Source organism: Ischnura elegans, chromosome 8, assembly GCF_921293095.1.
Source record: "Ischnura elegans chromosome 8, ioIscEleg1.1, whole genome shotgun sequence".
NCBI lineage: Eukaryota > Metazoa > Arthropoda > Insecta > Odonata > Coenagrionidae > Ischnura > Ischnura elegans.
In genome coordinates this window covers 64295562-64312548 of record NC_060253.1, presented here as the reverse complement: position 1 = coordinate 64312548, position 16987 = coordinate 64295562, and the positions used below count along the sequence as shown (strand labels likewise).

The 16987-nt window shown below is 37.9% G+C and overlaps 1 protein-coding gene across 7 annotated transcripts in view; it reads right to left on the bottom strand.

The window, feature by feature from the left end:
* LOC124164308 (neurabin-1) overlaps positions 1–15292 on the bottom strand; it is a 253486-nt gene extending 238194 nt beyond the window's left edge. For all 7 annotated transcript variants that reach the window (XM_046541564.1, XM_046541566.1, XM_046541568.1 and 4 more), the window contains exon 1: positions 14900–15292. The gene's annotated coding sequence lies outside the window, so the exon portion shown is untranslated. The remainder of the gene's footprint in view (positions 1–14899) is intronic.
* Positions 15293–16987: the final 1695 nt, after the last annotated feature.

Genomic DNA, 16987 nt, shown 5'->3' with positions numbered 1-16987 from the left:
ATTTCTTATACTCTTGAGTTAAAACTTTTTTCAGATACATTTGTCAATCGCAGCAATTTTTCCACGTGATTAACTGATTTGACTCCAATTATAGCATTCACTTGGTAATAACTCAAAAAGAAACACAGCGATATGCCTGCTTCTTAGGATATTTGGAGAATTTCGTTAACTTTAGGTCTAAATGATAAATTTATTAAAGGATAAATCAACAATTTTCCTTTCCCAACACAATTGTCATAAAACCCAGCTGAAAAAAGCGATTATTCTAAAGATATTTCCTGTAATTTTAACCGGAAAACCTATTTTTTGAGGACGTCAGCGCAAAAAGAAGTGACAAAATAGATGAAGTACAAGTAGAAGGGTTTATTAACGACATTCAATCTAATTAATTAATTCAATCATTAATCAATTCATTCAATCTTATCATTAATTTGAAGTTTTCATGATGATGACTTATACTTTCCAAGCACTTTCATACGTTCCAAGCACTTACATACCTACTTGGGCTAGAGAGCTGTTCTAGCGGCCTCACATCAGAAGACAAGCCAGTGAGAATAACATGCATTGAAACAAACTTGATATTTTATTACAATTTTAGTTTAAAAAATTAAAGTTATATCACATCAAATATTTTTGTTGACGAGACAAAAATTTTTAGAAATGAAAATAATGGATTACATGACATGAACGTCAGTGCGCGAACGCGGTGCTATTCGACAAATTAACGTCAGTTCATGTCATGTAATCAGAACTTCCGAAGAGTAGATTACCTTGCCTTTAGAATCAGGTTCACAATCTACGTGGAAGCGATATTGAACTATGAACAGGTAATCTCCTGGATCATTTCCCTTCCCATATTAAAATACTATGTGGCGTTCGCAATTTTACAGTCCATAAGTACGTTACGTCCCTTCACATAACAATCTCTAGAATATTATCTCTAAAGAGTGCATTAAAGGCACTAAGAAGAACATGGGCGGGTATTTCCTCTGGATCTATAGATTTATTGTTTTGAATCGACCGCAGTTTTTTTTAGTTATTCAATCACCCTCGAAGTGGGAGTTTAGCTCGTTAGATTTGTTAATATTTTATGTTTGTTTCCACGTAATTGTGACAATTGCTCCAGGAAACAGATTAATGAGGATCAAATATTATAGCCACGTAGAACAAGCGTTACACGGCGTAAAAAAGCATTCCTTTCCTGACTGTACGGCGCAAGATAACCGACATTGATTAAAAGCTTGCCAACCTACCTTATTTCCAGTTAGGGAAACTAACGCTGTGGTGTCTGGCATTTTTGGACTTGCACTTAATAACCGACGGAACCTTTTAAGGCACAAACAATCATGTCTACCACCTATTTTCCCCCCTCTGATATCAAGGACATTATTCTTCCCGAGCTCCATCAGGGAGAATGGGCTCTATCTACCTTTTCCGTTTCATGCCGCAGCTCCATAGGGAGGAATTGAGGCACGCGATGCTATTCGACAAATTGGTACGGCTGCGGGAAAACATAATGAAAAGAAAGATTGGGAAGAAAGGCGAGGGACCCATTAAATAAGGATTCATCAAAGAATTACGTTTACTAACATCACGTGCCCCATCAGTAAACATCAAGTGACGGGACATGGTGTCACAGGGGTTCCATCAACTTCCTCTCCTATTTTACTGCATTTTCGATCACTGGCATTTAAAATTTTCCTGAACTCAATTCCGTGATATAACACAGCAACTACCTCGAGTATATTGCTCATCATTAAGCAGTGTTCTGTTAACAGCAAGGCGCTCATGAATTCTCAGACATATCTGCCTGAACACATATCCGCTATCACGGTACAGCCCAATTATTTTCATCCAAAAAAGATTTGAAACACCAAATGCGACTTATTAATACAACAATGAATATTAATCTTCAATTTCTATAAAAGCTATGAGACTTGCCAACTACTTGTCCATTAATTGATCTATGTGACCATTTCGCATGAATTGGACAACGTTAACTTTACCTTACCTTTCTAATGCTTAATATTTGGAGCGTTGCATGCTATAGCTCATGTCTGAAAAAATATCTATTTTCCGGTATTTTGATGTAAATATATATCCTTAACTCATTTTATTTTCGTATACCATGGTCTTTCGTGTAAATCATCACGAGATTAAACGTACCCGACTCTTTAACTACAAAAGCGATTGTTTTTTTTTATGACAGGCACTCATATAGTATTTTCAGAAATGAAAACGACCTAAGTCGTTCAAAAAAAAACTCCCGCTTCAATAAAAATGACGAATAAAATTGTAAGAGTAAATGACTAGAGACATCAAAATATGGGTTGTTTTTATGGCCAAAAGTGGTGTTCATGTTTGCAAAAGTGCTGTTATTTACCCTGAAAGCTGTATTATTTTGACAACATAATGGAGAAAAATTTGATGGTATCAGGCGTAACTTTGTGAAAGCGATTAATTTTGAAAAATGAAAAAGAAGAAACTTTGTACTTTCACATGAAATATATATCATAGCATAATGGATGTTGATTAAGTACCATTCATTTATTAGGCCGACCTATTACCTCTCATTGTTAGCTCTGCAAATCATTGGCAAGGGTTCATTTAAGGAAAAAAAATGCATTACAGACAGGATGCATACGATCTAGTTTGGGCTTGTGAATCATCGATCGACACTTAAAGATGTCAAAAGCGCAAAAGCCTGTCTAATTCCTAGAAATGATATAACAGATTCCTAGAAATGATATAACAAGGGCACAGAAACATCTTAGATTGAATGTTAGACCATACGAGTGTTTGAGAGGCAGAAATAAACCTCTTTTTTCCAGCCTTTATATCAACTCACCAACCTGTCTGTTTGTTTGTCTGGTACAAATCTTGTTACTGAAATTTGACTCACTTCCTGTGAAGCAAAAACGCTGAAATTTTGCACACTTCTTCATTTCCGATGACAATACATGAAAATATAACTTTTTCTCTCCAACCCCCCTTTAACCACCCCCCAGTCAACCTATAGCCCCCCAAAACATTTATATTTATTTTTGTACACACTACACGAATCTTTACAATTTTCTCATTTATTCACATATACATTTAATTTGTGAAAACTATTCAACAGCTAATTATGATCTTCATATATTTATTAACAATTGTAAGGTTTTGTAAATGTTTGAATATGGCCCAGTCCATATCGATTCAGGCAGGGGGGTTACCTTCATAGTCTCCGATTTTGTTGAATTTAGCATATGTCAAACTTCAGGACAAAGTAAGTAATATGTCATTTTTATTTTTGTCCAAAAAAATTTTTGGCCCGAGATACATTCCACCGAACATGGACCCGCGGGTGCTATTTTTCACTTGCGATTTTGGACAAAATACTAAAATGCTCATATCTCAGGAATGGTTCAAGATATTTTGCTAATTTCTGTTTTATTTGAAAGATAATAATTATGTGATTAAATTCATATGTTTGATTTGAATATTTATGCCCACATTATTTTGCTGCAATTTTTTATTTTTTAATTTTTTTTAATTAAAAAAATTTTTTTCTCGAAAATGCCAATCCTAAAAATTTTTATTTTTTTTCTGTTCATCAATATCATTGAGCACTACAATCCCTGAAAAGGAAAACTTCCACTTTTCAGTTTAACAGGTTTTATAAACAATTCAAAAAATTTCCATGCATTACGCAAGTTTCCATTACCACATTCTCAGATCACAACACAAAATCACAATCTATAGTCTAACTTTAATTTTTTTATCCTTCTTAACTATGAGTAACAGGCACAAATTTCAAACATATTAATGGATTTCAAATTATATGTGCAAGTTAAAAATATACAGCTTCCAAGGCATACTTCTCTGAACTCTGCTTAGAACTGAATTTAACAGTAGGGTGGTTTCCTATTAATTATTTTTTTATTGCCTAAATCGAAAGAATATTATTCCTGGCGAACGTATTTCACACTTTTAAATTTTTAAATGACGATATATATTTTTTGTGATTAAATGAAAAGTGAAAAATTTCAAGCTCGCGAAAATGCAACGGGTAAGTATGAATGCCGGGAAAAAGTCCGTGTGATGTCGTTCTGGTTCCCGCTGCTGCAACTGAGGTGACCCTGGGGCGAGGCTCTGAGCGCTGATGTGGCGCAGGATGCTAGCAGGTAGCATAGTACCATGCTAGCTGGTAGCGCTTGGCTTAAGTAAGGATTATGAATACCTTATCAAACGAAGAAAACTTTCCAACCTTAGCCAGTTTTAATAGGTGATTATTAAGACATGTTTCCCTGAGCTCTGTGCCTCATGCATGCATTGGTAACCTCAGACGATGTAAAACTCCTATCTACTCGTATAGAAAATAGGTCCCTGTGACGTCACGTGAAGTGGCATCGCATGGGCGCCAATCTGGCCTTTTTCAAATGAGGATAAAATTGACCCTTGCCATTCGTCTAAACCGGTATTTCTACAACCAAATAATTTGTATATTAAGAATACACTAATGGTGGGAAACTACCGTATTCAATGAACTAAAAATTAGTTCAATGGCATCAGTATCTTTCTTTGATATTGAATGATGTCATTGAGAATCATCAAGAATAGTCCACATTATAGCTGAAGATCGTTAATGATTTGGAAATTTGGTTCAAAAACTTAACAGAATCTTCTAGAACAATTTAGAAGCGTCCAAATAATTCAGGAGTGTAACCTAAACTTCTAGAGCAAAATGGAAGCTTCCAGATAATTACATATCATTATAGAACACTACAACAATCAACAAAATTGAAAATAATTCCAGAGTCTAGCAAAACACTCTAGAACCATGTGGAAGCTTCCAATTACTTTCAGAAAACCTCTGTGGACAAGGTGGAACCTTCCGTATAATTAAAGAATGTACAGAACACTATAACAATCTGAAATAAACCAGAAAATCATATATTTTTGACCGAGCATATAACAGGGAGGACACATGAACTTACAGTTCAGTTGTCAACAGGCAAACAAAGAGAGCAGTTAAGAAATTTTTGGTTAACAGTACCTGTGAAACTTTTTGAGAATTCTGCTGACGGACCGAGTTGTGGTGTTCGTGGAAAAAAATTCTTGAAATGTCTTCTGACTGGGGCCATAGGAGAGTGAAGTGTACGGACTATTTACATATCCACAAAATAGTGTTATATGTATAAGACTAGCAAAAAGACAGACTTGTTTCAGGTTGGAAATAAGAGTGCTCATTTTAAAAGACTGTTTCAAAGTGAAAATGCTTCCAGTAATGACTTTTTACATTCTCAATGCTTTAACACTGTATAATAAATGACAATATGTGAACAAGAAGCCTCTCATGTTGTGTGCGATACAGATTTTGTAACTGCAGTGGAAGAACTACATATCCTGAATCAGTCAGCTACAGAAATTGGTGTTAGTCCTGTTAAGAAAGTTTAGTCCAAAGAGGAAGTTGAAGAACTCCGCCAGCAGAAAATAAAAGAATGGTCAAACCAAACTACCCCTGAGAAAGGAATTCAGAAGACACATTTCTAGATTCAAATTGACGGGCAAACTTATATTGCACGAAATTTAAAGAGTATGAAAGAAAAAATTTCATTTGTCAAACCAAGATCTCAGAAATCCCAAAGGAATATTCAAATTCACAACCTACAAAAAGGAATGTTTGTGGCCTGTGTGTATGACTGTGACTGGTGGATTGCAGAGATTATAGATATCAGTTGTGAGTTAAGTGAAATAATTGTAAACTTTATGCTGCCACATGGACCGGCTGCTGGATATAGATTCCCAGATGAAAGACAGCAACACCACCACCAGTGCTCACTTGCAATTCACGATGTTTTGAAGATTTTGAGTGCCCCAGTTCCTATTGGTTCAACAGGAAGACATCATTCAATATCAAAGGCCATATCTGATGCCATTGAACAAATTTTTAGTTCATGGAATTGTTAAATTCAGTTCTAAGCAGAGTTCAGAGAAGTATGCCTTGGAAGCTGTATATTTTTAACTTGCACATATAATTTGAAATCCATTAATATGTTTGAAATTTGTGCCTGTTACTCATAGTTAAGAAGGATAAAAAAATTAAAGTTAGACTATAGATTGTGATTTTGTGTTGTGATCTGAGAATGTGGTAATGGAAACTTGCGTAATGCATGGAAATTTTTTGAATTGTTTATAAAACCTGTTAAACTGAAAAGTGGAAGTTCTCCTTTTCAGGGATTGTAGTGCTCAATGATATTGATGAACAGAAAAAAAATAAAAATTTTTAGGATTGGCATTTTCGAGAAAAAAATTTTTTTAATTAAAAAAAATTAAAAAATAAAAAATTGCAGCAAAATAATGTGGGCACAAATATTCAAATCAAACATATGAATTTAATCACATAATTATTATCTTTCAAATAAAACAGAAATTAGCAAAATATCTTGAACCATTCCTGAGATATGAGCATTTTAGTATTTTGTCCAAAATCGCAAGTGAAAAATAGCACCCGCGGGTCCATGTTCGGTGGAATGTATCTCGGGCCAAAAATTTTTTTGGACAAAAATAAAAATGACATATTACTTACTTTGTCCTGAAGTTTGACATATGCTAAATTCAACAAAATCGGAGACTATGAAGGTAAGATTTTTTCTTTGACTGCCTGAATGGATATGGACTAGGCCATATTGTTTTACCGTTACATAAAACGTACGGGGTGGCATTTTTAACATAGGGGGGTGGCATTTTTAACATAGGGGTAGGCATTTAAAAGCATAGGGGTGGCATTTTGAAACATAGGGGGCTTACCATTCACTGAAAATTTAATAAATATAGTGACTTTTTTAATACGTCACTTTTGGTTTTTCGGGGTCACTGAGTTTTTTTGCTTTGTGTCATATATAAACGTTGCTCATCCCCTGTAATCTAAATATAAAGGCTGGTTTTAAAAAAAAATTTTTTTTTATAAGAGCTTATTATCCATGATAATAACTACAAATGGTAATTTCCACACTTTTATACAAAACTCAACTACCGACATTGGTTCCGACATGTTATGTCATTTTCAAGGTCTAATGGGTTTCGACAAGTTACGTCTTGGATATGGCATAACATGTCGAAACTATGGTCAATTGATGAGTTTTGCATTAAACTTTGGAAATTACCATTTGTATTTTTTATCAAGGATATATCGCACTTCAACCAAGTTAAGCCTAAAACGATTTTATACGCCTCTTTTTATCGGCGGAAACATCGCTCTTTATCGAAGTCAATTCTTTCATAAGTAGCAATACAGATTGAAAGAGGAGATAAACTTTAATGTGACACCGAAGTCTCTTCTAACCGTGCAGCGAAATCATTTCGAGTGGAAGAATCTGCTGGCCACAGCAATTTAGCGTGAATGGACACGCAAACCGTATTGGCTACCCTTCTCGAGTAAGCGGATTAAGATTGCGGCCACCCCGGATCACCTCCCACAGCGAAAATAATGCATGGCGCCATTTTTTTATCTTCCGCAACGATTCTAGCTTTCCCAAGAAAGGGGAGCCATTATCGGCTCTTTTGATGAACAGCGGAGAAGGTAACACCAGGATATGACCAACACCAGAAAGAGGTTACATGTTTTTTTTTATTATCAGAAATATTACACTTAAAAATAAACTGGAACATTCCAATCCCTTCTTGGTAACTGAATTTACTAACAGCAAGTTAACAAAAGACATTAAAAATTGGCGCACATGTTTCCGTTGTCAGTGTAATTTGATATTTGTGTAAAGAGGAATCATAAAATTAAAGAGATAGCATAATCAAAAAACAATTGTACAAATAGCAACTAAGTGCAAATACTCGACATTGCTATTTTTTAATTTAAACATTTTTGTGGTTGCCTCGATTATATTTCGTGGGCTGTATGGGTGCTGCACTCTGATTGGCTGTCTCTTGGATGAGTCATTTCCAGGCGCCCTGAAGTAGGTATCCATCCTCTCTGTTGAAATTCAACGGTGTTTTTTTAATTTCTATGGCTTCCCTGATTTGCCGAGGAAAGTATCTGCACTCCTTCGTTAAAAGTTCCGCCTCCTCAAATTTAATGCCGTGACCGGGTCCTGACCACGCGAGTTCGGCAACGGCGGAAGACGAAATTCCTTATTTTTCGTCGCCCTGTGGTGATCTTTTATCGGCACATTCATCGAGTCATAGACATCTCCTATGTACGTTTTTCTGATGAAGCAAGATACCTCGCATACTCCCGAGAAGTACAACACACATGGACGGCGATTAATAAATGAATTATGCCCTGAACCAATACTGTGGGAGGAGTAACTCCCAATCAACGTTAAAGGGGAGTACAAAGGGATGAATTACATGGCAAAAACGTGGACGTTGAGGAAGGAGGAGGACCTGGGGAAAGAGAAATCTGAGACGTGGGTGTGGTGGACGACGAATAAGGCGAAATGGACGGCAAGAGAGACAAACGAGGAAGTATTAGATATGGTGAGGGAAAATAGAAAAAAGGAGTAGAAAGACAATTTTATTGGAAAGAATCTCTACTAATGTAAGAGAAAATACTGAAAATCGTGATAGATAAAAAAAGTTAACGCGAGGGTTGGAGTTAAGAGAAAGGGGAAAGGAAAAACAATTAGTTGGGCGGATCGGAATAATCGCCTTTATTTTCGTGGATGCCTCATTATAAAAAAAGTTGCCAAATAAGACAATTGAGACCGCTACATCAACTCTTGATCTTCACTACATGACCTTGATAGGGGTTGAAAATATAAAAGGGCATAATTTTATATTCGTTCCCAATAGATTTTGCTGCGTTGCAGTCTTTTCACGCTAAAATTTAGTCTGCTATATCGTTACATCAGCCTTTAAACCACAACCTGTCTAAATTCAGCGCGAAGGTGGGGGACCCAAGGGAGGGGCGGATTCAGCATCAAATTGGGGGGGGGGATCATGACCTGGGTGAGGGGGTTATGGAATACCCGCCGAGAGAGAGGGGTACTTTGACAGAAGGGAGTGTTTCGCTCTACGATAAATACAACTCCTAACTTATCCCATGTTTGAGACATGTAGCCATGCATTGCATATACTCTCTCTTCGCTCCTTTACAAGAATACAAAAAATATTTAACTAATAACTACCAAACATTTATGATAAAATTTTAAGGGGGTCATGACCCCTGCGACCCCACCCCCCAAAACCCCAACTGACCCAAAGCATAGCAGACGCAGCCCGGCGTCGAGGCGCCGGTAGGCGGGCAGTAGGACGCTCGCCGCGAACGGGCACACTTATTAATCTTCGAAGCGTCTTTCACCGAGAATCCATCTATTACGCGTTACATGAACAATTAGAGGGGAGCAATATCGGCGGAGAGATTATTGTAATTAATGCAGCTCATGTCCTTAGCTGATCCTCCGTGGCTGCAGAGACCATCTACATAGCGAACTCAGCGGAAATTTCTATAGATTTCTGAGGGATGAATTCTTCGGGCATTATTCCTTATGTTCATGTCTCCATATCCTTAGAACTTAAGTTACAAATTAACAACTAAATATAACAACCTATTGGAAACGAGAGAGAAATAAATCTTCATATGTTTACGATACTTAATGAAGGAAAATCGCTAGAAAAATAGGGTACATCAATGCGCAAATCTAGTCGAGAAAAAATATTATAAACTTCACAGACTCGTATGAAATAATTAGCCATTAGTAAAGATGCGAGAAAACACGTAACACCCGTTTACAAGTGTAAACCTACCTGTGGAAAAAACGTGACACACGTAATTGGGTGGTTTCCTATAATTTTTTAATTGCCTATATCGAAAGATTATTAATATTGGAGTATGTATTACACGCTTTAAATTTTTAAATGACGATATCTATTTTTCGCGATTAAATGAAAAGTGAAAGTTTTCAAACACGCGAAAACGCGACGGCTAAGTATGAATGCTGGGAAAAGCCGGTGTGACGCCTTTCTGGGTCGGCTGCCGCCGTATGAAGCCACAGTGGCGCTAGGCTATGAGCGCCGCTACGATGCAGGCTGCTAGCAGGTAGCAGAGTACCCAGCTAGCAGGTAGCAGAGTACCCAGCTAGCAGGTAGCGCTTGGCTTAAATAAGAATTATTAATACCTTATCAAACGAAGGAAACTTTCCTACCTTAGGCAATTTTAATAGGTGATTATTAAGAGATGATTCCCTAAGCTCTGCGCCTCATGCTTGCACTGGTAATCTCAGACGATGTAAAACCCCTGACTGCTCTAGGTCCCTGTGACGTCACGTGGAGTGCCATCGCATGGGTGCCAATCTGGCCTTTTTCAAATGAGGTTAAAATCGACCATTAATATTCGTTTAAACTGGGATTTCTATTACGAAATAATTTGTACATTATGAATACACTAATGGAGGGTAATGAATGGCAATCAATGCCTCTCGTTTTCTTTGATGTAGTGAACTACCCTTTTTTATGAAAAGGTCATACCTTCCCTCATCACCCTCCTAAATTAGAGATGTAAAATGCCCTTGCATCCAGGGCTACATTAATTGGCATAGGCAAAAGTAAAAAAATACAATTTGCAATGAAATGAAGCTTAAAATACAGCAGAGAGGAATACATGCCCGCGAGTGGCATACGTGGGGGTTAATACTGGCGCAGTTCACTTTCAATAATGGCTAACTTTTGTTATTTGAAGAAAGTGGGGAGAAATGTCCTTTTTAAGACGATCTTTGCTACTTTTAAAGTTTTCTTGAGCTATGTAACACCAGACACCTCGGAGGAAGGGTTAAATTCCCTTAACATCGGCACCTGAATCGCCCTCCGAAGATGTCCATAAATCAAATGGGGAGCTAAAAAATTATGCATAAGGGTGAGGGAGACTCTCTAAAAATTGCGTGCATTATCGTCACCCCGGATAAAAGTTGAATGATTTTCACTGATCCACGTTAAATAAAAAAAGAGTGAATTTCTGACAGTATTTGATTAGCAATCAAATTCAACCCTCTCCTCAAAAACAACTTCCTCCAACGTCAAAATGAACAATACACGGTAGTTTTCTAAAATATACACAACGAAACCACACAATCAGTGGAGGCGTAGCTACTCCAAATTTCCCCTAACGACATAACGTGGGTGAATTGGGACACAAAATGGCAAAAAAAAAGTTGTGTGAAAGTTCACGAGTGATAATAGTTTATAATAGGCTAAACGGAATTTTAAAAGCGTACAAATCAAGCTAAGAAATTCTAACTTTTTGATGTAACAGTCGATATTTTGAACGTATTTTGATATACCCTCACCGTATTACGATCAAAAAAATTGTTTAGCCCTTTTATCTTTCAGGGCAACGGTAAAACCTTAAACCACTTGCCAGGTGACCACGCACGGGTAAGAACTCAAATATTTAACATTGCGCAAACACAAAAGCCGCTATTTTCTGGTGCAAGCCAGCATTAACTGTATAAGAGTGTGCACCGTAACAATAATAGCAAATAAAATATCACAGAGCTAAGGACAATATAAACTATCCTCGAAAAAGCTTAAATATTTAGGTTATTACATTAAAGCTTACAATTCTTTCCGAATACTGCGAACTAAACCACTGGGTGAGACCTTGAAAGAATTGCAAGGGTGCAATAAAATTTCTGCCAGTTCAGCGCATTTTGGGTATCTAGGGGACCATGGAGTTTCCTAAAACTAAGCAACGGTTAAGCGTGAGATGAACGACGAAATGAGTGTCAAGGACACACGTTTCTCTGAAAAGGTACTCTTAAACGTTTTCTCCACATTGAGAGACATGGATGAGAATATAACTACCGATTTGCGTCTAGAGTTTGGCACAAAGCAGTTTTCTGTAAAGGATTTGAAGTATTTGGAACGATTTTCCGAGGATAATCTGTGTAGAAAGAAGCAGTTCGCCAACGACAAGGCAGAGATACAGCCATATCGAGAAAATACACTTTCTCGGATTGTGGAAAATGTCCAAGTGTTTTCAAGCTCGCCCGCGAGAGGATTCCCAGGATTGATAAAATGATAGACCGAGGGCAACACAAGAACTAAAATTTTAAAAACTCCATATAACAAGCACAAAAGAACTTTAAACTGAGAAATAAAAGTGAATCTAAAATTTATCTCATAATTGAATTATCCTCACGGAATTTCGAAGAAAACAAACAGAGACCATTATTTTCCACTTACCAGAAGCACGAAATATTACAAAGCCGAATATGTAGTCTGGCCCGCTCAATTCCGGAACGGGAAATGCGATTGATCACCTCAATGACCTAGGTAACCTTACTATGCTACGATCATAAAAAAAATATCAGTTTTCTCTCTCCAGACTGCGGTAAATGCGATTTTTCTTTTTTTTTATGCAGCCACAGCATCCATAACTATTGTAAATACAGGCATAAATGGGCACCTCACTGGGCAGAGAAGTACGCTCAATCACAACAAAAAAAGGTTAATGCAAAGTTAAGCACCCACACATTTGAGATCAAGACGATAGCTACGACGTGGGATTGCATTTAAGGTCATGATACCACTGTTTTTGTTAATCAATGACTGATAGTCCCGCACTCATTGGTCATCAATTTGATTCGCCGCTTCAATGCCTGCGGCGAACTGATAAACATTTATTTTCATCAAATAGTACAATAAAACAGTGTAAACGACAGAATGCCGCTTCTGGCACGGAGGTACTCAAAGCAGTGTTAGCCTACATGATCCAAGCACCACAGTGGGTATACACTGGCCTATGATAGAACCAAGAACCTTACATGGGTTCACGGGAACCTTCTAGGGTTCTTGGGTAGAACGAATGCCCAGTATTAGAACAGGGTCTGATACCTTTTTCCGGCAATTAGTTGCGCTGATACGAAATGGCTTGAATACAGTAGATGTCATACATCACCTCAATACCTAAAAGGGTCAAGGTATCAGGTGACCAGGGCTTAAAATATGTTTTTTTTAGGCATTACCTATGCATATAAATTTGAAACGCGTTACTTCAACCCGGATGTTATGTGTGACATGCTAAAACGCGTCCAATACCTGAAGGAAATCAAACTACAGAAAACGATCCTAATTTCAAGATGTACACTAACTTAATGCAAAGGTAAAAGAATGAGAGCCAAATACTTCCTCCAGATACATCTGTATAGCCCAATTTCATAAGATACCTAATTGGATCAAGAACAGAAAGAAAGGATTTGACAAACCCTTAGGAGGAACTACGGGAGCCTGACACTCCGATTTAAAATATCTTTTCCAGCGTGATCATAGAAATCACACCCATACGGGCCACTCTCGCTATTTTACAGATACCAGCGACAGTCGCTCGCTCGCGTGGGCAAATATGTTACCGTAACGGTACACCCAAGAATTCTGCACGCGGATATCGGCTCTACAGCCTTGAACCTCCTCAGCCTATATCATACAAATAACATTACACGTTGCTCTAAACACAATCAAGCAATTCGCTCGTATTTCGCTCAGCTGAATTTAAATGTCAATTGTACATCATGCGCAGGGATAACGTACGACGCTCGACTGCAAATCTACCAATTGCAATGGATTCGCAGAACAAAGACCTCCCGAAGTGAAAATAGTTAAGCCTGCTATAGGAAGTTTGATATCCCTATACATTTCAGTGATTAAATGGATCTAACGTATGGTTAACCGATTCAAATCATATTTATGTGAAGAATCAAATCTTTCTTTTCAGTTCTGACAAAAGAAAGGGCTAACCAGTAACCACTCGATACAACACTGATGACGGCACTATTATTATAACAGTACTAGTGTTACCCGGGGAATTCGAATGAAGAGAAAAGGCTATAAGAAATAAACAGTTTATGAAATAAATTAAGTAGTAAATCACTCGCAACTCTCTGACACATTTCTACAATAGCTTTCACTCACTAAGATTTTCTCGCCATTTCCATACGAATACGAATCCAAACGGATGCATGAGGAAAAATGCCGTTTTAGCAAACCATGCAACCAAATGTATTTTCTCAACACAAATCAAATTACAATACGAGCTACTATAACCACGAGTTCTCGTTATATTTAAAGGTAGCCTATCGCCAGGGCATAGCAACTACTCTTAACCCAAACATCTCCCGGTGTAAAAAACGTAGAGACCTAAATCGTGCTGAGTGTCTCACAAAATGAAAAAGAATAAAAAATTGCCGGTATTCGCATAAATATTACCAATAATATCCCGAACTTAAACGACTTTAAAGTGACAGAGAACTCCCATACCTTAATTCGAGAATTCTTTTTGCAACTGGTAAAAACTACCGCCAGGTGAGCTCTACCTCGACCACCTCGCCCTAACCGACAACCACGTATGCCGCAGTTCAGGCAACCATTCGTCACCTGGCATGCGACTGTTCACTTATTTTCAAATATGCATTCAAATTCAGGCCATCATTATACGAGGCCCGATATTTCTGATGGTCTACGAGGACTTACGTTGCACAGGTAACTATTACTAACACTATGGAACGCTAAGTGCAAATTCTAAGAGTCTAACAAAAAAACTGAGTGCACATTCACACTTAATCATTACTGTAAACAAAAAAATCAGCATTTGCACAAACACAATTTGTTAATAAAAACAATTTTGCATTCGGGTGCCTTTCGCTGGGTGCACCGAAACGCATTATGCTAAGGTCATGTTTCCCGAAAAATTATAAATCACTTTTAAGAAACTATTATTGATTATAATAAGTATTTTACCCAACGAGTACATTCGCTAAGGCATTCGAAAGGAGTGACCACGCTACCTAGTCGGGAGGTCCTGCTATTGAGCAATGACCTACACTCCCCCGTAGCGACAACAAGTACACATGCCACCTTTGCTCCCGAGCTGAAACCATAATCGAAAAGAATATAACCTACAATTACTCACCGAATTTCACCTGTTCTTCGTCCAAGGAAATTAAAGAAACGCTTCAATGCAGAATATCCGTAATTGGCTCTCAACACAAACACTAACAGTCAAAAAATGCAAACACTGCAGTCACCTATTTCAACATAAACAAAAGGTAAACTGACGTCAAGAGGGCTTCGGAGCATCCAGGAGCAAAGGTGCAGACTGCATAACATAACACACACGTCATTCGGACACCGAAATTGATAAAACTAATTTGACGACACAGTCAACCTCTAGGAAAATTGACTGATTCCGTAAGAAATGGAAATGGCCACAACGCTGCACAAAGTGGAGGCAAAAAGCCCCCAAACAGGGGAGGGACATAAGGAAGACAGAGAAACACGGTCCATCACTGTAACTGAGCAGACAACCAAGCAAACTAACCGAGTTGAGCATCGAGAAGCTAGATGGCGCGCTACTAGTTCAAAAATCTCCCAGAAGAGGTATTATCGCTCCCAGTTTCCATTGAAATTATCAGATTTCATTGAAAAATGAAATTTCACGGGAGTATTAGGTACTCATGAAAATTTCCCTTAGAAAAATTTTATTGGTGAATTATATTTTGGAGAATTCTATTTTCCAAAGTCGCATTTTCGCTGGAAGTTTTCTCATAAACGTATTTGCTGTAATGACGGAAGATGGCAGCAACCACCGGGAGAGGATCACTAGAGGGAAAATTGAATGGTACGCGTTAAGTTCAAACGTAGTTTTTCGCGGCGATGATCAAATTGAGGGTATGATTTCGGCCAACGTGCTCATGCGTTGAGCGCATAATCCTACTCGCAAAACACCTGTCTCACTTCACCGACGTACGCAGTGGTTAATAAGAAATCTAAATTATTGTTAAAACGAGTAAATTGTAAGAAAGGACTAAATAGTCCTAAATTCGCTTGAAATAAAGACGGCATTATTATTATTAAATCTTTTCATTCGATGTGCAGCATATACTACATCTCTAATTTAATTTCCAGCCCAAAGTGAAGTCAACTGAATGAAGTTATAAAAATATCTACCACACCATTCCTTCAATACATACCTATTTTGTATGATCTTAGGTTTTCCCGGCGAATCAGATGCAGAAAAGTTTCTCGGGTTTTCCAGCGGTTGATGTTGTCCATGTCCCGTGACATTTCGAGCAGCGACTCACTGATCATCCTCAGGGGATCAGAATTCGGAAGATCCCCCGAGGATGATCAGCAAGTCGCTGCTCGAAATGTCAGGAGACATGGACAACATCAAGCGGTGGAAAACCCAAGAAACTTTTCTGCATACCCATTTTACTATCGGAATGTAGTGGCAGTTCAAATTCTCCATGAAAGTTACCAATTGCAATTTTTTCTCAAAAAATTATTATTTCCACACGAAAAATATAGACAGCATTGCCCAGCTTTTGTATTGCTTCTACCGATATATCACAATCAATATTTGATGCATGGGCGTACCCAGCAAGGGGCAGGAGGGGGCAGCTGCCTCCTCTCGCCATCCCCCACTCCCCCCGCCCTAGAAGAAAAATCGCAAATATCAAAGAAAATAATATTTTTTCAAGCAACTAATTTTAAAAACGAATACAGAACTGCTACAGTTGCCTAAAAATGTTGGTTTCATTCACCTTTGCCATTCTTAAATCTTACCTATAACTTGAACAACCATGCGCTGCTCCCCCCCCCCCCCCCCTAGTTTTGGCATTAGAAACCTGTTCATGGCATTAGAAAAACTGCAACTTCATTGTTAGATTCCCCCCAGCATTTGAGCAGGATTCTTGGAGGTTTTTCACTGACTCTAAGCATATGTAAAAATTCTCAGGGAATCCTCGCTAGTATTGAGAATTCCCGTTACTACTTCAAAAATTGTTCTCCACATAAAAATGATTCACAAAACCTTGCCTTGCATGAAAAATTTATGCTAGTTGGCTCTCTCCCTTGAAAACAACACGTTAACGTTGCAGAAATCAATCAGGGCAATTAACCTTTTCCCTACTAAAGATGTATATATACGTGTGGACGTTTCCTGACCCGGGAGACGAAAGCCGTATATTTCCATCTGAGATTTTCCTGGCCAGAAGAA